This window comes from Nannospalax galili, unplaced genomic scaffold, assembly GCF_000622305.1.
Source record: "Nannospalax galili isolate Female #2095 unplaced genomic scaffold, S.galili_v1.0 scaffold145, whole genome shotgun sequence".
NCBI classification, from domain to species: domain Eukaryota; kingdom Metazoa; phylum Chordata; class Mammalia; order Rodentia; family Spalacidae; genus Nannospalax; species Nannospalax galili.
The window spans coordinates 2,104,567-2,118,286 of record NW_008353604.1 but is presented as its reverse complement, the minus strand read 5'-3'; positions in this window follow the sequence as shown (position 1 = coordinate 2,118,286).

Sequence of the window (13,720 nt, the reverse complement as noted above, 5' to 3'; positions counted from 1 at the left end):
TTCTTTCTTTCTTTCTTTCTTTCTTTCTTTCTTTCTTTCTTTCTTTCTTTCTTTCTTTCTTTCTTTCTTTCTTTCTTTCTTTCTTTCTTTCTTTCTTTCTTTCTTTCTTTCTTTCTTTCTTTCTTTCTTTCTTTCTTTCTTTCTTTCTTTCTTTCTTTCTTTCTTTCTTTCTTTCTTTCTTTCTTTCTTTCTTTCTTTCTTTCTTTCTTTCTTTCTTTCTTTCTTTCTTTCTTTCTTTCTTTCTTTCTTTCTTTCTTTCTTTCTTTCTTTCTTTCTTTCTTTCTTTCTTTCTTTCTTTCTTGCTTTCTTTCTTTCTTTCTTTCTTCTTCTTTCTTTCTTTCTTTCCCTTTGTGTGTGAGTGTATTGCCTGCATGTATATAAGTACACCCATGTTGTGCAATGTACTTGGAGGTCAGAAGGGGCATCAGATCTCTTGGAGCTGCAGTTAAGGAAGGTTGTTAGCTGCCATGTGGGTCTTGGGAATTAAACCAGCATCCTCTGTAAGAGCAGCCAGTGCTCTTAACCTCTAAGTCATCTCTCCAGTCCCGTATTTAGCATTTCTTAATACTTACACTTTTTGCCCCTGTATTAAAGTATTAGTACTGAGGAGTATTAGGCATCTGCTTGTGAATTTCAGCCCTGACAAACTTGTTTATGAAGCATAAACATACCTACAGGGGATGGGGATGCAACTTAGTTGGTAAAGTGCTTGCTTAGCATGCAAAAAGCGTTCATTTGTTCCCCCAGAATCTTCTGGACATCGTGGCCCATACCTGTAATCTCAGCATTCAAGAAGTGAAGGAAGGAGGACCAGAAGTCAAGGGTCATCCTTTGCTACATAGGGAATTCCAGGCCAACCTGAGCTAACAGAAACATAACCATACCTTGATTCATTAGCTAGAGAGCCACGACAACAATTTGAACACTCTGCCTTGATCACCTTACTTCTAAAAGGAACAACAATGATACGACATTTTCCTGAGTTGTTAGAAGATTGAATGCACTTGTAGTGTAGTATATTATATACAGTAAATAATAAAGGGAAGTGTGGACTATTATTATTACTGTAAATATTATTTATATTAACTAGGATTTCTTGGAAAAGTATTTGACACTGTTGAATGCCTTTCAGTGAAAACTAAAGCCAGGGAATATGATCATTTCATGTTTGTAATGAATTCAGAGCTGTGCTCACTTTTAAGTCTGTGATGCTTATTTACCCGTGTCATTTTATCTACTTAGGGAACACAGGAAAAATGACTCCCGCTGCTCTGTACTCCGGAACCTCGGAGGTAAAGTTGCCTGAGAAGGTAGTGCTATCAAAAATCTAGGCACTAAATTGGAAACATCTGGCTTTTAACTCATTAGTATTTAAGATGAAACTAATGATCTCCTACCTTTTTAAATGTCTGCATTTGTAAGAGAGAATGAGAGGAAGAAAGGCTAAGGAAAAATATTGATTCCCTTTCTGCAAACCCTGCTCAAATGCACTGTTGTAGGCCTTGTTATTTTTGAATGTCTGGATTTTCTTTATGAATTCATTAAAAAATATTTTAGCGGCTCTGGTGGCCTAGTATCTCAGTCCAACATAAACTTAGCACTGGAGCACACATACTGTTTGGTTCACCTTTTCATTTCATGGCTTAATAATAATGACAAATTACAGGTGACGAAGAGATGTTAGATCCCTTAGCAATGCTGGTTCGGGCCTCACAATGTTTTTCTCTTTGTCTAGAACTCCTTAATATATATGGCATCTCTCTTGTGATTGGCAGTCCATCACTCACATGCTGGAATTCTGTTTCAACAACCTGAAAATGACATCATCTTCAATAATTGCTGGCAACTTAGGGCTGTCATGATGTTTTATTCTCAACTTTGTTGTAAGAGCAACGTCTATATTGTTTGCTCCAAGTGATGCCCATTACGGAACAGAATCCACTTTCATGAAGGGAGGATAGCTCATAATTGGATCATCTAAGTCTCTTGACTGTCATAGCGCATCAGAGGCCCTCACAATATAAAATAGTCACCCAGGTTTTTAAAGTTTTTTTCCCAGTGGTAATTTTAAAGTATATAGAAATCCATTGCATAATATTTACCCAATGCTTAGTGATTCTTATAAAGGCAATAAATAATTAAGACCCTATGGCTTTGTTATAGGTTTTTTTGAAAGTCCTATGAATAAAAGCATGTCTATTCATAACAATGTGCTAGGTTTCCAATTCCAGTTTGAATGCTTTTTGCCCCTTGTCTTACTGTATTGGTTAAACTCCCAATACAATGTCGAAGAGATGTCAAAAGTGAAATCCCTGCATTGATGTTGGGTAGAAACAGTATTTTATCATGAAGTTCGAAAGCAAATGTTGTATAGAAGTCTTTATGAAATTGATGAAGTTCCTATTGATTGTGAGTCCACAGAACATGTCGTCCAAAGTGGGCTTATAATTTTGTTAACGTTATCTTTCTATATCTATTGAGATCACAATATTGTTTCCCCTTTTATTTTGTTAACACGGTAAGTGACATTAACTGACTCGGGGGAAATGAAAACATTTTTACATTGTTAGGATGACTGAACTTGATAGCACACTATCATCTTTACCTGCTTCTGCTTTCAGTTTGGTAAAATGTTGGGGACTTTTGCTTGCTTAACCAGGAGGAACCCTGATGTGTCACTTTCTGCCAACAACCCTTATTTAACTGCTACTGCCCATCCAATGCCTGCTTCAGCCATGTCCCGTAAAAAGTTATCTCCTCGTTTTCTTTCCCTAAAGAGGCTTCACAGGATAACTTTTATTCCTTCCTCAACTCTTTAAGTTCACCATTTATACCGCTTAAGACTGAAATTTCCTTGTGGTAGAGATTTCTTTCCGCATTCAGTTTTTGCTTAATAAGGGGCTATTAGATTGCCTAGTTCATCTAATATTCATTTTGGAAATTGTGTTTTTCCAAGTGTTCACTTTGACTGAAATTTCAAATTCCTTGGCACAGTTATTCCCAATACTGCCTTGTTCCCCTTTGTGATTTCTGAAGGTCACGCAGTGAGACCCCTTTATACCTGACTTTAGCGATTCTTAGTAATCAGTTTAAGTAGATTTTAATCGATTTTATCGTCTTTTCCAAAGTAAGTAGCTGTGGTGTTATTTTTCTTTATGATTTTTTTCTCTTTTGTTTCTTCTTCCTCTTCTCCTTTCAACTGTCCCCCCCCCCCTTTTCCTCTTCTTCATCTTTAGATTTGGTTTTTTGTTTTAAAGACAGGGTCTTCTTGTAGCCCCAGCTGGCCTGGAATTTTACAGGTCAGGCAAGCCTTGATGTCACAGAGGTTTACTTCCTCTGCTTCCTGAGTAGAGTGCTGAGATTAAAGGCATGCCTCACCTCACCAGGCCGTCTTTAGATTTTTGAGGTAGGAACTCTGTCACTGACTGGATCACCATTTATACCATTAGAACTAAAAAAAAATTATATATTTCAAAGCTTGGCAGGGAAGGACTGATGTAACATCAGGACTTGGGAGGTAGCAGCAGGAGGATTATAGCTTTAAGCCAGACCCTGTATCAAAAGTAATGCCAAAATAAGCAAATCATCACCGCCACCACCATCATCATCATCTTTAAGTAATCCTTATGCTATATTTCACATATTTGATGTGCTGTACTTTCTTGTTAATCACTTAAAAATATTAAGTATTCCTGGTGACTTTTCTTCATGGGTTTTATGGAAGTGTGGTCCTTGATTTCTAAATACTTGTATAGTTGATGGAAATATACAAATATTTCTATCATCAATTCCATTGCAGTTAGGGAACTTACTCTGATTTTATTTCTTGTTAGCATAATGAGAATTAGTCAAATATAAATCGTCTTGGCGAAGGGCCCATAGTGCTTATAAAGAATTTGTACTTGGTGGATTTGGAGTGTGTATTTCTGTAGACATAAATGAAATCAGTTGATACAATATTAAGCAACCACATTCTATGTGTTTAGAAGAAAATACCAATTTTCGAGAGGGAAACATCAAAGGCTTTAAAATTATGTGTTTTTTCTCTTTCAGTCTTTGAGTCTTTTGATAGTTGAATGTGAAGTCACATAAAACAATTTTAGGTGCTTTGATTTGACATCACCTATAGACACTGACCATTGCTAGTCCTATTCTCATCTGGAGATCTTAAAGAAACATTTCTGTCTTCAGGAGAAGTGAACTTTCACTGCAGCAAGAGGCTTGTGTCATTTTCAAAAAAAATACCACCTGCCTGAGTCCTTCTGTTTCCCCCACCCCTTATGGTCTGAACATGTGTGAAAACCAATGGCTATAGGCAGCTCTGCCTTATAGGGTCCCTTGCCCATGAGGGAGGCAACATTTGGGAGGTCAGGGAGAGAAGCCAGGAATAACTGCAGACCTGTGGCACAACTTTAGGGTTGCCTTTTAGCTTCCTAATTTCACCCAGTGTACTAGACACACTTATTTGTGAAGAATGATTGGTGAAGAATGCTGAGGATCAACTCAAGAGCCTTAGGCATCCTAGGTAGAACATTCTACCACTGGCCTACTTCCTAGATCCTCCACTCTTTCTAATTCTTATTTGTTTGAGACATGATGTTAAACTTTAGTCCAGGGTGGCCTAGAACTCACTATGTATGTCTCTCTGTCTCTGTCTTTCTTTCATGTGGTGTGTGTGTGTGTGTGTGTGTGTGTGTGTGTGTGTGTGTCCATGAATACATATATAGAGACCAGAGGTTAACATAGAATGTTTTCCTCTGGATTTTCACTTTTATCTTTTTGAAGCACAGTTTCTCACTGAACCTAGGAGCTCACTGATTCAGTTAAACCGGCTAGCCAACGAGCCTCTAAGGATCCTCCTGTCTCTGCCTCCACAGCATCAGGGTTACAGGTACACACTCCTGTCACATGGAGACTCGGATCCCCATGCTCACTCTGAAAGCACTTTGCACTACTCCGTGTCCCCAGCCTGTTCTTCTGTTTATAACCGTTGCTTACCATCGATCATAACTCATCCTACAAGGTTGCAGTTAGGATTCTCTCAAGCGCTGTTGCATACATGCGTACATCAGGTCGCTGCGTTTTCGCTTCCTGCCTTGCACCTGGATTCTGGTTCTCCTTACACATCCTCCATTGTGGCCCCCCGTTTCATGACCATCTGCTCTCAAGGAATGGAAAACGACAACGCATTACTTGCAGCAGCAATTCCTCCGGCTCCCCTGTCTCTGCACCACTGTGGTTAAATTTTCTTTATTTCGCTATGTTTCTGGCTTCCAAAGAAGAAAGCAATCAAAACCGATAAATCTTGAAGTGCTTCCATTAACCAATCAGGGCCTGTCGTTGCTCTCACAGCTGTCCTAAGAGGGGCCATTTTTGGTAGCTTAGACTAAATTCTTGTGTATCTGTCCGCTGGGGATAGATACATTTAGCCAGTTAAAAGGTTTTTCAGCGCCGCAGAATGAGTTGCTTGCAGAAATGAGTTCTAGGGACGCAAAAACCTCCTTTCCTCACCTCTCAAAATGGAAAACAGGTTTGGTAATTTTCTTATTTCTTGGGAGTCCTAGGAGTTGATTGCCCTGAAGCATCTGAAATGCAGGGAATGAGAAGCAAGCTTTGAAAATTCACACTTGGAGATCATCAAAGGAACAGGAGAGAATTTGTAGCCATCTGAAGGCATGAAGCAGCCCTGGGATTGACAGGGCAGCAATGACTGGCACATGCTGCTGACTGAGTGATTCTCTGCTGCTCAAATGGCAGAGAGCTTGACATTTGAATCGGCAGGCAGCCCTGGGTCTATTCCAGGAGCTGCCTGCGGTTGGATGCAGTTCTGATCACTGGCTTGAGGGGTGCAGTGGGGGTAACGAGAGGGGAAAAAAAAGAAAAATCAAATTGTTCTCGGAAATCATGTTTAATGTAGAAATCTGGTTAATATTAAAACGCAATCTGCAGTGTTCAAGTATTCTATTCCTCAAGGAAAATATTTCCTGTTCAAGGGGCTGAAGCAGTAAGCACCCCCTTATTACATCACTTCCTATGTCAGGCCCAACTAGCATTCAAAACGTATTACTGTATTGATAATGCTAATTTCAAAATGATGCCTTCTTTTTCCCTTTGGTTAAAGGGTCTGGGCACAATTCCAGTCATATGGATCAATTTAACTCTAGACAGAGCTGGCCAAACTGATATTTCATGCACTATGTAGAATGTGGTTCTTCCACATGCACAGGGATAGTAGCCCCTGCCTCTCTACTTACAGCATTATATTGTATTTATGAGAGAGTCTCAATAGAGTAGCTATCTCGGGGCTTTAGAAAAAAGGGTACTGGGAGCTCCAGGAGAGAGACAGTGGCATGGGTCCATGCACACATATAGACTCACATCTTGGGATTTCTAAGGACCTAGGAATTGACTTCTGGAACTCAACTTTGTGCCATGTTCAAATCAATTTGGCATTTTCCCTGTAAGCTTGGCTGACTTCCACCAACAGTGGCTCTCATCACCAGGAGACATATGGATGTAACCACCAATATTGAGCCTTTCGTTCAGTTTTTTTCTCTCTCTGATATCTTAAGACACAAAAATGGATGGCTTATGAGAATAAAATCTTTTCAAGTATCTGTTCCCTACAGTTACTTGATGCTCTAGTTTCATTGTGTTGCTGTGACAAATGTCATGACCAAAAGCAACTTAGAGGAGGGGATGGTTTATTTTCAGTTTACACATCCCTCTCTGAGGGAAGTTGGGGCAGGAACTCACCCAGGAACTTGAAGCAGAAACCATGGAGGAAGGCTGCAATCTGCTCAAGCTCAGGCTCATGTTTCCATCGTTTTCTTATACAGCCCGAGACCACCTGTCCAGGGAATGGCTGGACCTTCCTGCATCAAGTAAATCAATCAAGACAGTCCCCCACAAACATGCCCCCAGGTCATTCTGATCTGTGCAATCCCTCAATTGAGATGCCATCTTGGGTTACTCTAGATTGTCAAGTTGACAGTTAAATTGTAGCAGGACACTCAGCTTTCTTACCTTTTCAGTCAAAGTAAATATGGGGGCGGGGGCTGAAGAGATGGCTCAGGGGTTAAGAGCATTGGCTACTCTAACAGAGGACCCAAGTTCGATTCCCAGCACCCACATGGTAGCTAACAGCCATCTATAACTCCACTTCCAGTGGATTCGATGCCCTCGTCTGGCCTTCTCATTGTATGACATGGATACACTTCCATACATGCAAGCAATACACACATACACGTAAAATGAAAAAATAAATAGACTATTTTATAAAAGAGTAAATATGGGAGCTAGACTGTGCAGAAGTAATTTTATTTGCTTTGAATCTCTCCTGTTCTTTGGAGTCAGTGAGGTGGAGTTGCCTGTAGTCCTGGTGGAGCCTAAATGCCAATAGATACATGACAAGGAGAGCTTGCATCCACGGAGGTCTTACTAACACTTCCTGTTACTTAGGGGTCTTTTGTTTCTTCAGATTTCCTCCAGAGAGGAAATATTTTGTTGACATCTACCTTTTTTCCCAATCATGAATTCAAAAATAGGAAACAAGCTTTTTTTGTTTTTCTAACAATGGATGTAGAGTCCATGCTTTATAATGGTGCTGGATTCTACTCAAGTGTAATTTTACAATGAGGCCTTATTCAACCTTTTTTTCTAGAGCATGCCTGCTGTTTTCCAGGCACCTTCTCAAGTGAGCTATATATAACTTAGCAACTCTATAAAATACTTATTATTTTTATCCTCATATTCCAGTCACAGGGAGACTCCAAGAGACTTGGTGGTTTTCTTCAAGTAAAACATAATTGATTTTGATTAGGAACCATAATAAGCCATGTGTAGAAAGAGGCTGAAGAGCAGACATAAGGATTTCCCTAGGTGAGGGAGACTGTATGAGTGAGTCTGGGTGTTCTTTGGATGCAGTATTCTAGGCTAAGGAAGTAAGATATTGTATACAAGTGAGGTGTGAAGATCTATGATATAATAAAAATGTTTGTATTCTTTGACAATATAGTCCTGCTTCTTGGAATTTATCTTGAACAAATAATTTGAGAAAATCTAAAATCATGTTGTGTATATACACACAAAATTTTCACAGTGCCTTTTCCATAAAATTTATAGGCAAGAAGACAATGTCTTAAACAACTCTAGGTCATGTGTGATGGTGATGATGATGATGGTTGATGATAAAAACTCCTTGCCATGGGTCAGACCTAAGCAGAGAAAGTCAGGAATGACCTTACTGAATTGGACCTCACTAACTCTCTGTTGGACTGTACTGATAAGATAATTATGATATGATCAATTAGTAACATGATGTTTGTGATAATTGGAATATCAGAGCATAAAATGGTAGGTCAAGTACATCTACACATCTGGAAGTCAAGGGAGATAATGTACAAAAAGTAAGCTTTGAAGTATGAGGTTGAATTTCATATTTTTCTAAAATAAATATTGGCCATTTCTTATAAAACCTTCAAAACAAAATCTGTGTGACTCAGGCTGACCTTGAACTTAAGATCATCCTGCTTCAGTCTCCCAAGGATTGGAATCCATGGTACATACCACTACCACACCTGTCATAAGATCCCCGGTCTATCATTTAAGACAGGGAATGCCCTCTTTTTCATTTAGAGAAGTTGATTACAAAGTGTTCAGTTTGGAAACTGGATCAGATGAACGGGGAATTCCCTAAAAGAAGGCTAGATAAAATGAACAATTAAATTTCACACCGGAGATGATCTTGAATTTTGATGAATAAGGAAGTTTTGTTCACAAATAAAGAATGAAAAGTTCTCCCTGGTTGTTGAAAAGAATAATACGTCATGAGCTTCCCACAGTCAAAAGCTCCTACAAACAGCAAGATAATGTTCTGGAAAGGCATGGTTGAAGTTAGAAACCAAGTGAAAACAAACTCTTGAGAAGGTCAAATAAGTGAAGAGGAAGTTGATTTAGGGCAGTCGTGGGGATACATTAAGGAAAAGAAAAGTTACATCTGCAGGGGGAGAAAATCTTGGGAGATGCTGTTGATCAACTAGGAAACGGTCAAGAGATAAAAGCAAATTTGGAGATGGAGAAGATATAAAGAAATTTCTAGGAGTTATTAGTTCATTTATTGATACACTGAGTGAATATGTCTGCATTTAGAATGTCCCCGTGGAACTGAACACCTAGATCTGAATTGTGGAGCAGCATTAGGATGGAACATAATTTTAAGATCAGCAGATTGGAGTCAATATAAAGAACAGAGCAACTACAGGTGATGTGCCACCCAGATGCTAGCAGGAAAGGAGAGCAAAGTCCAAGAGGAAGAAGTGGGCTGGGATGAGGCAAAGAAGGTGGGGTAGGAATTCAAGATGTGGATTTGGGGGCTGGGAGGTGGCTAGGTTGGTAAATTGCTTTCTTCTAACTGTGAGGACCTGAGTTCAATCCCCGGAACCCATGTTAAAAAAGCAGCATGGGGGCTGAAGAGATTATTCCGTGGTAAAGAGCACTGGCTACTCTTGCAGAGGATCCTGGTTTGATTCCCAGCACCCACATGGCAGCTAACAACTGGCCATAACTCCAGATCCAGGAGAATCCAACACCTTTGGGTGGCATACCTTAGGATGCTGTCCACCTTGGTTTTGGAGACAGAGTCCCTCACTGAACCTGGAATTCACCATGTAGGACAATCTGGCCAGCCAGTGAGTCCTGGGGTTACAAGCATATGCTACCATTCTTGACTTTTTTGTGTGTTCTCTAGGGATTGAATTCAAGTCCTCATGCTTGCTTGGCAAGCACTTTACCAACTGACCAAGGGAGCTATTGCCCCAGTTTGTGCTTTTTTAAGAAATAGAATTTTATTGGAGCACAGTTTTGTCATTCGTTTACTTTTGTCTTTGACACTTTCGGGCTATGGTTGAAGAAGTAGTTGTTGCTACAGTGTGATATGACAGACCATGAAATATGAAGTTTCTGTACACAGAGCTTGCTGAATCCTATGCACCAGTTAGAAACTGCTTCAGTAAACACAATAGGAGCTTATATGTGTGTGTGGAGTTTTGTTTTGTGAGTCATTTGTCTTCAGTATTGATGGAAAATTGTACGTCTTTTTACTGAGAAGTTGTAAATGAAATAGGATTTGTTGAAAGGCAATATCGGCCTCATTGTAAACCATCAGGAGTTGATGCTAAAAGCCAAAAACTAAACCCCGTTTGAAGACTCCACACTTAACAAGTCTCTGTGGGATTATGGATGGGTATGCTGTTTTCATGCCCTAAGAGAGCATCCTTCTTCCTTGTAAAGCTGAGCCTGTGGTAAGAATTCTTGGTAGTGTGCGTCTTTCCAGTGATGCTGGAGAGCTGACAACAGGAAACAAGGTGTTTCTAGTTTGTGCCTAAACTCCCCGAAAATGTCCATGTGGGGAGATGCACACTGTTGACTTTTAAATTATACTTCAGCAGAAGGAATGTAGACTAACTGAATTATGGCAATTGGAAAAGAGGCAGTAGCTGCCTCATTCCATTAAGTGCTTTGAGAGGAAGAAAGGAGGGAGAGAGAGTACAAAACTTCTGTCCCAGCCTATCAGGCGCTTCTTCGCTTTAATGAAGAAACCTCTTTTCTGTTTGTCTTTAAAAAAAAATAGCTGGGCCAGCCTGCTTCCACCTTGTCTCCTTGAGAATTAAACGCAGACACAGTTTGCTCAACTCAGACATGTCTAGCCCAAGAAGACAATGGTTATTATGTCCAAACTCTTGAATATTGCCACCCGATATCAAAATCAGTTGACTCATAAGTAGCTGAAGTGACAGGCCATGGATGATGTCCAGGTTTGTGACAAAATAGTGAGAAATACCCTGGAGAAGCAGTGCATGTTTTTTCCTTTCTTCTTCTGAAATTTAGTTTCTTTATATTCTAATTTCCAATTTAATAGTTTGTTGAAATACAAACTTCTGATCTAAAAATTATGAGCAGCTTTATACCAGATTGCATAATAATATCTTTTTGTCTTGTTTGACTTCTGTATTCAGATGCTAGAGGGATGAAGTGGGGCTTAAAAGAGGCCAGACAGGTTTCGCTTGGGGCCATAAAACCAAAGATGGACTGTATTCTTTTTCTTGTGTGTACATGTGTGTGCACAGATGCATGCTTGTGTGTATGTGTGCATGTGTGTGTGTGTGTGTATGTGCAGAACCATATGAGCAGGCACATGCGTGTGGAGGCCAGAGGTCAACCCCAGGTGCTGTTACTTGGGAGGCAGACACCTTGCCTGGTACAGGGTCTCTCAGTGACGTGGAACTCATTGATGAAGTTAGGCTGTCAGGCCAGTGAGCCCCAGGGATCTCTCTGTCTCCGCCTCCCCAGCATTGATAGTACATGTACATCACCATGCTTGGCTTTGTAAGTGAGTTCTAGGCATTGAACTCAGAGCCCCATGCTTGCCTGGTGAGCATTTCTCCACCCAAACTATCTCTCCAGCACTTGGCCATATTTTAATGCTGTATTTTGAAAACTTCTCTAGCAGTTTTTTATTAATTAAACTTAAGGGCTTAATTCTTTGTTTTCTGTAGTATACTGACAGCACAAAAAGAAAACAAAATGATAAACAGAAATATACTATCTATAAAGAATTACTGATGTAGAGTGCCTGGAGAGAGAATCATGCAAATATTTCAATGTTCCATTGGGTTCTTCCAACTATGGAACTGTTCACCTTCAGAGAAAGATCCTAGGACTATGTACCAACAGAACACAGTCCCAGGAGTCTTAAGGAGCAGTAGTAACTGCAGCGGCCCCAGTGGAGATGAGTACTGCCTAGCCAGATGTATTTCTCCTTGACTGCTACCTTTGAAGCAGGCCATAATGATGTACTTGGTCTTTATTATGGCATTTATCATTGTACAGATCACATTTCAGGTAAAGAACCAAAATTGTGCATATCCATATCGATACTGATATTCAACTGAAAGGTAATTGGAACATAAATTATTTCCATTTCAGTTAAATGAGTTATGCATGGAGAATTCAGTCGCTTCTCACTTAACTCTTTCACAAGCTGTATTTTCCAAAAATAACAGCCTCCATAATGGTATGTCAGGGAACACTTTGCCATTGTCTTAGAGTCTAACATTGAAAGAGGAGCAGTGGATCAGAGCTTAATCTGTTTCTTCTGGGAACAGACAGCAGGGGAAGCTGAATGTGAGATCATGCTTTACATTTTTTTTTAGTTAATTAAAAATGCTATTATTTTATTAACAGTTTCTAAATGAGCCAGAGTCAGAGAAGATGAGAAATAGAATTTAGTGTGGAAAGTCATGATAGCTATGAAAAGGCTCTCAATTCAAGGTGCATTTTAGATGATGCTGAACGAAATGATGCTTTTCCTTATGTATTGAACTCAGGGACTGCCTATAATGATGCTACATAGATGGGATTTTAATGCATTTTAAGATAGTAATGATGATCTCACAACATGGTAGCCTGCCAAGTTATAGTATGAACTATAGTAAACTTTACGCATTACCTAAAGATGATATTTTTTTTGATGGAAAGATTATAGGACCAGACAGCAACATAGCTACATTCTAAAATTATTTTAGTATCTATGATTTATGTGATATTAGTTTGACTTCTCTGGTTCATCTTTTTGACAGGGGGAAAGGGACAAAAATCCTATTTGTGTGTATTTGCTTAACAGAAAAAACAATTAGCTACAGACAGAAACTTGCTATGAGAGAGGTATTGTAGAAAAACCCATTTGTTAAATTACCATGCTCTGTCGTGGAACCTAACCAACGTCATACACAGTCTGGAATGTACTTATCTTCTGGATTCTGTATTCCTACACATGCATTAATTTTATTCAACAGAAAACGAACAGGAGAAGACAGCTAGATTTTTATTCCAGATGGCATGAAAAAAGTTGCACATGAGGCAAAGCTGTCTTTTTAGAGAGAACTTAAAAGTTAGCACCTCTCTTTTATATTATTAAACGTGTTTTGTATATTTTTCCCTGGACCCTTTGACATTTTATCCATGAAGAGAAATATATAGATTTTAAAAGCTGACCTGCTCAGTTTTGATGGTCTGCTCTGCCTCCACACCTCTCCTGTTTTGTTTTTTCTTTTTGGTTTCAGAATAGCCTGGTAGTATGCTGGCATACCAACCTCTTCTGGTAAAAGTGGAGAGCAATCAGCTCATTTTTCAATAATTTTACAGTCTATTTTCTACCTTAACCTGTTCCAAGTTACTTTTCTCTTACAACTTCTCAAGATTTTCATAATTATCTTCCCCCAAATTTTCAAAATTTGTGAATACTGTAAAATAGCTACGAGATATTTACTCGAGTAAAGTAGAAAGAGGAGAAAAAATTTGACCTTCCTGAAACCATTTTCGTCTGACTTGGGGAAAAAGCCGGCGGGTGCCCAAAGCAGTTCTAAGTTCAGGTGCAGGGGGAGTTTTTTTGTTTGTTTGTTTGTTTATTAGAAGAAGCATTTCATTACAACAGCATTAACCTATTCAATAACACATCTCTTTGCTAGGGTACATCTCTTTCAAAATTGGCTGTACATTTCTAGGTTTACAGATGAATTATTACACTTATAAAATCTTATACTCATTATAAACTCTCTAAGAGATAAAATTAAATTAGGTTCCAATGTTTAAAAAAGATCTCCTCTTCATTGTCAAAACACACAGTTTCATACAGAAAAATTCATTCCAAGCCTATTGACAT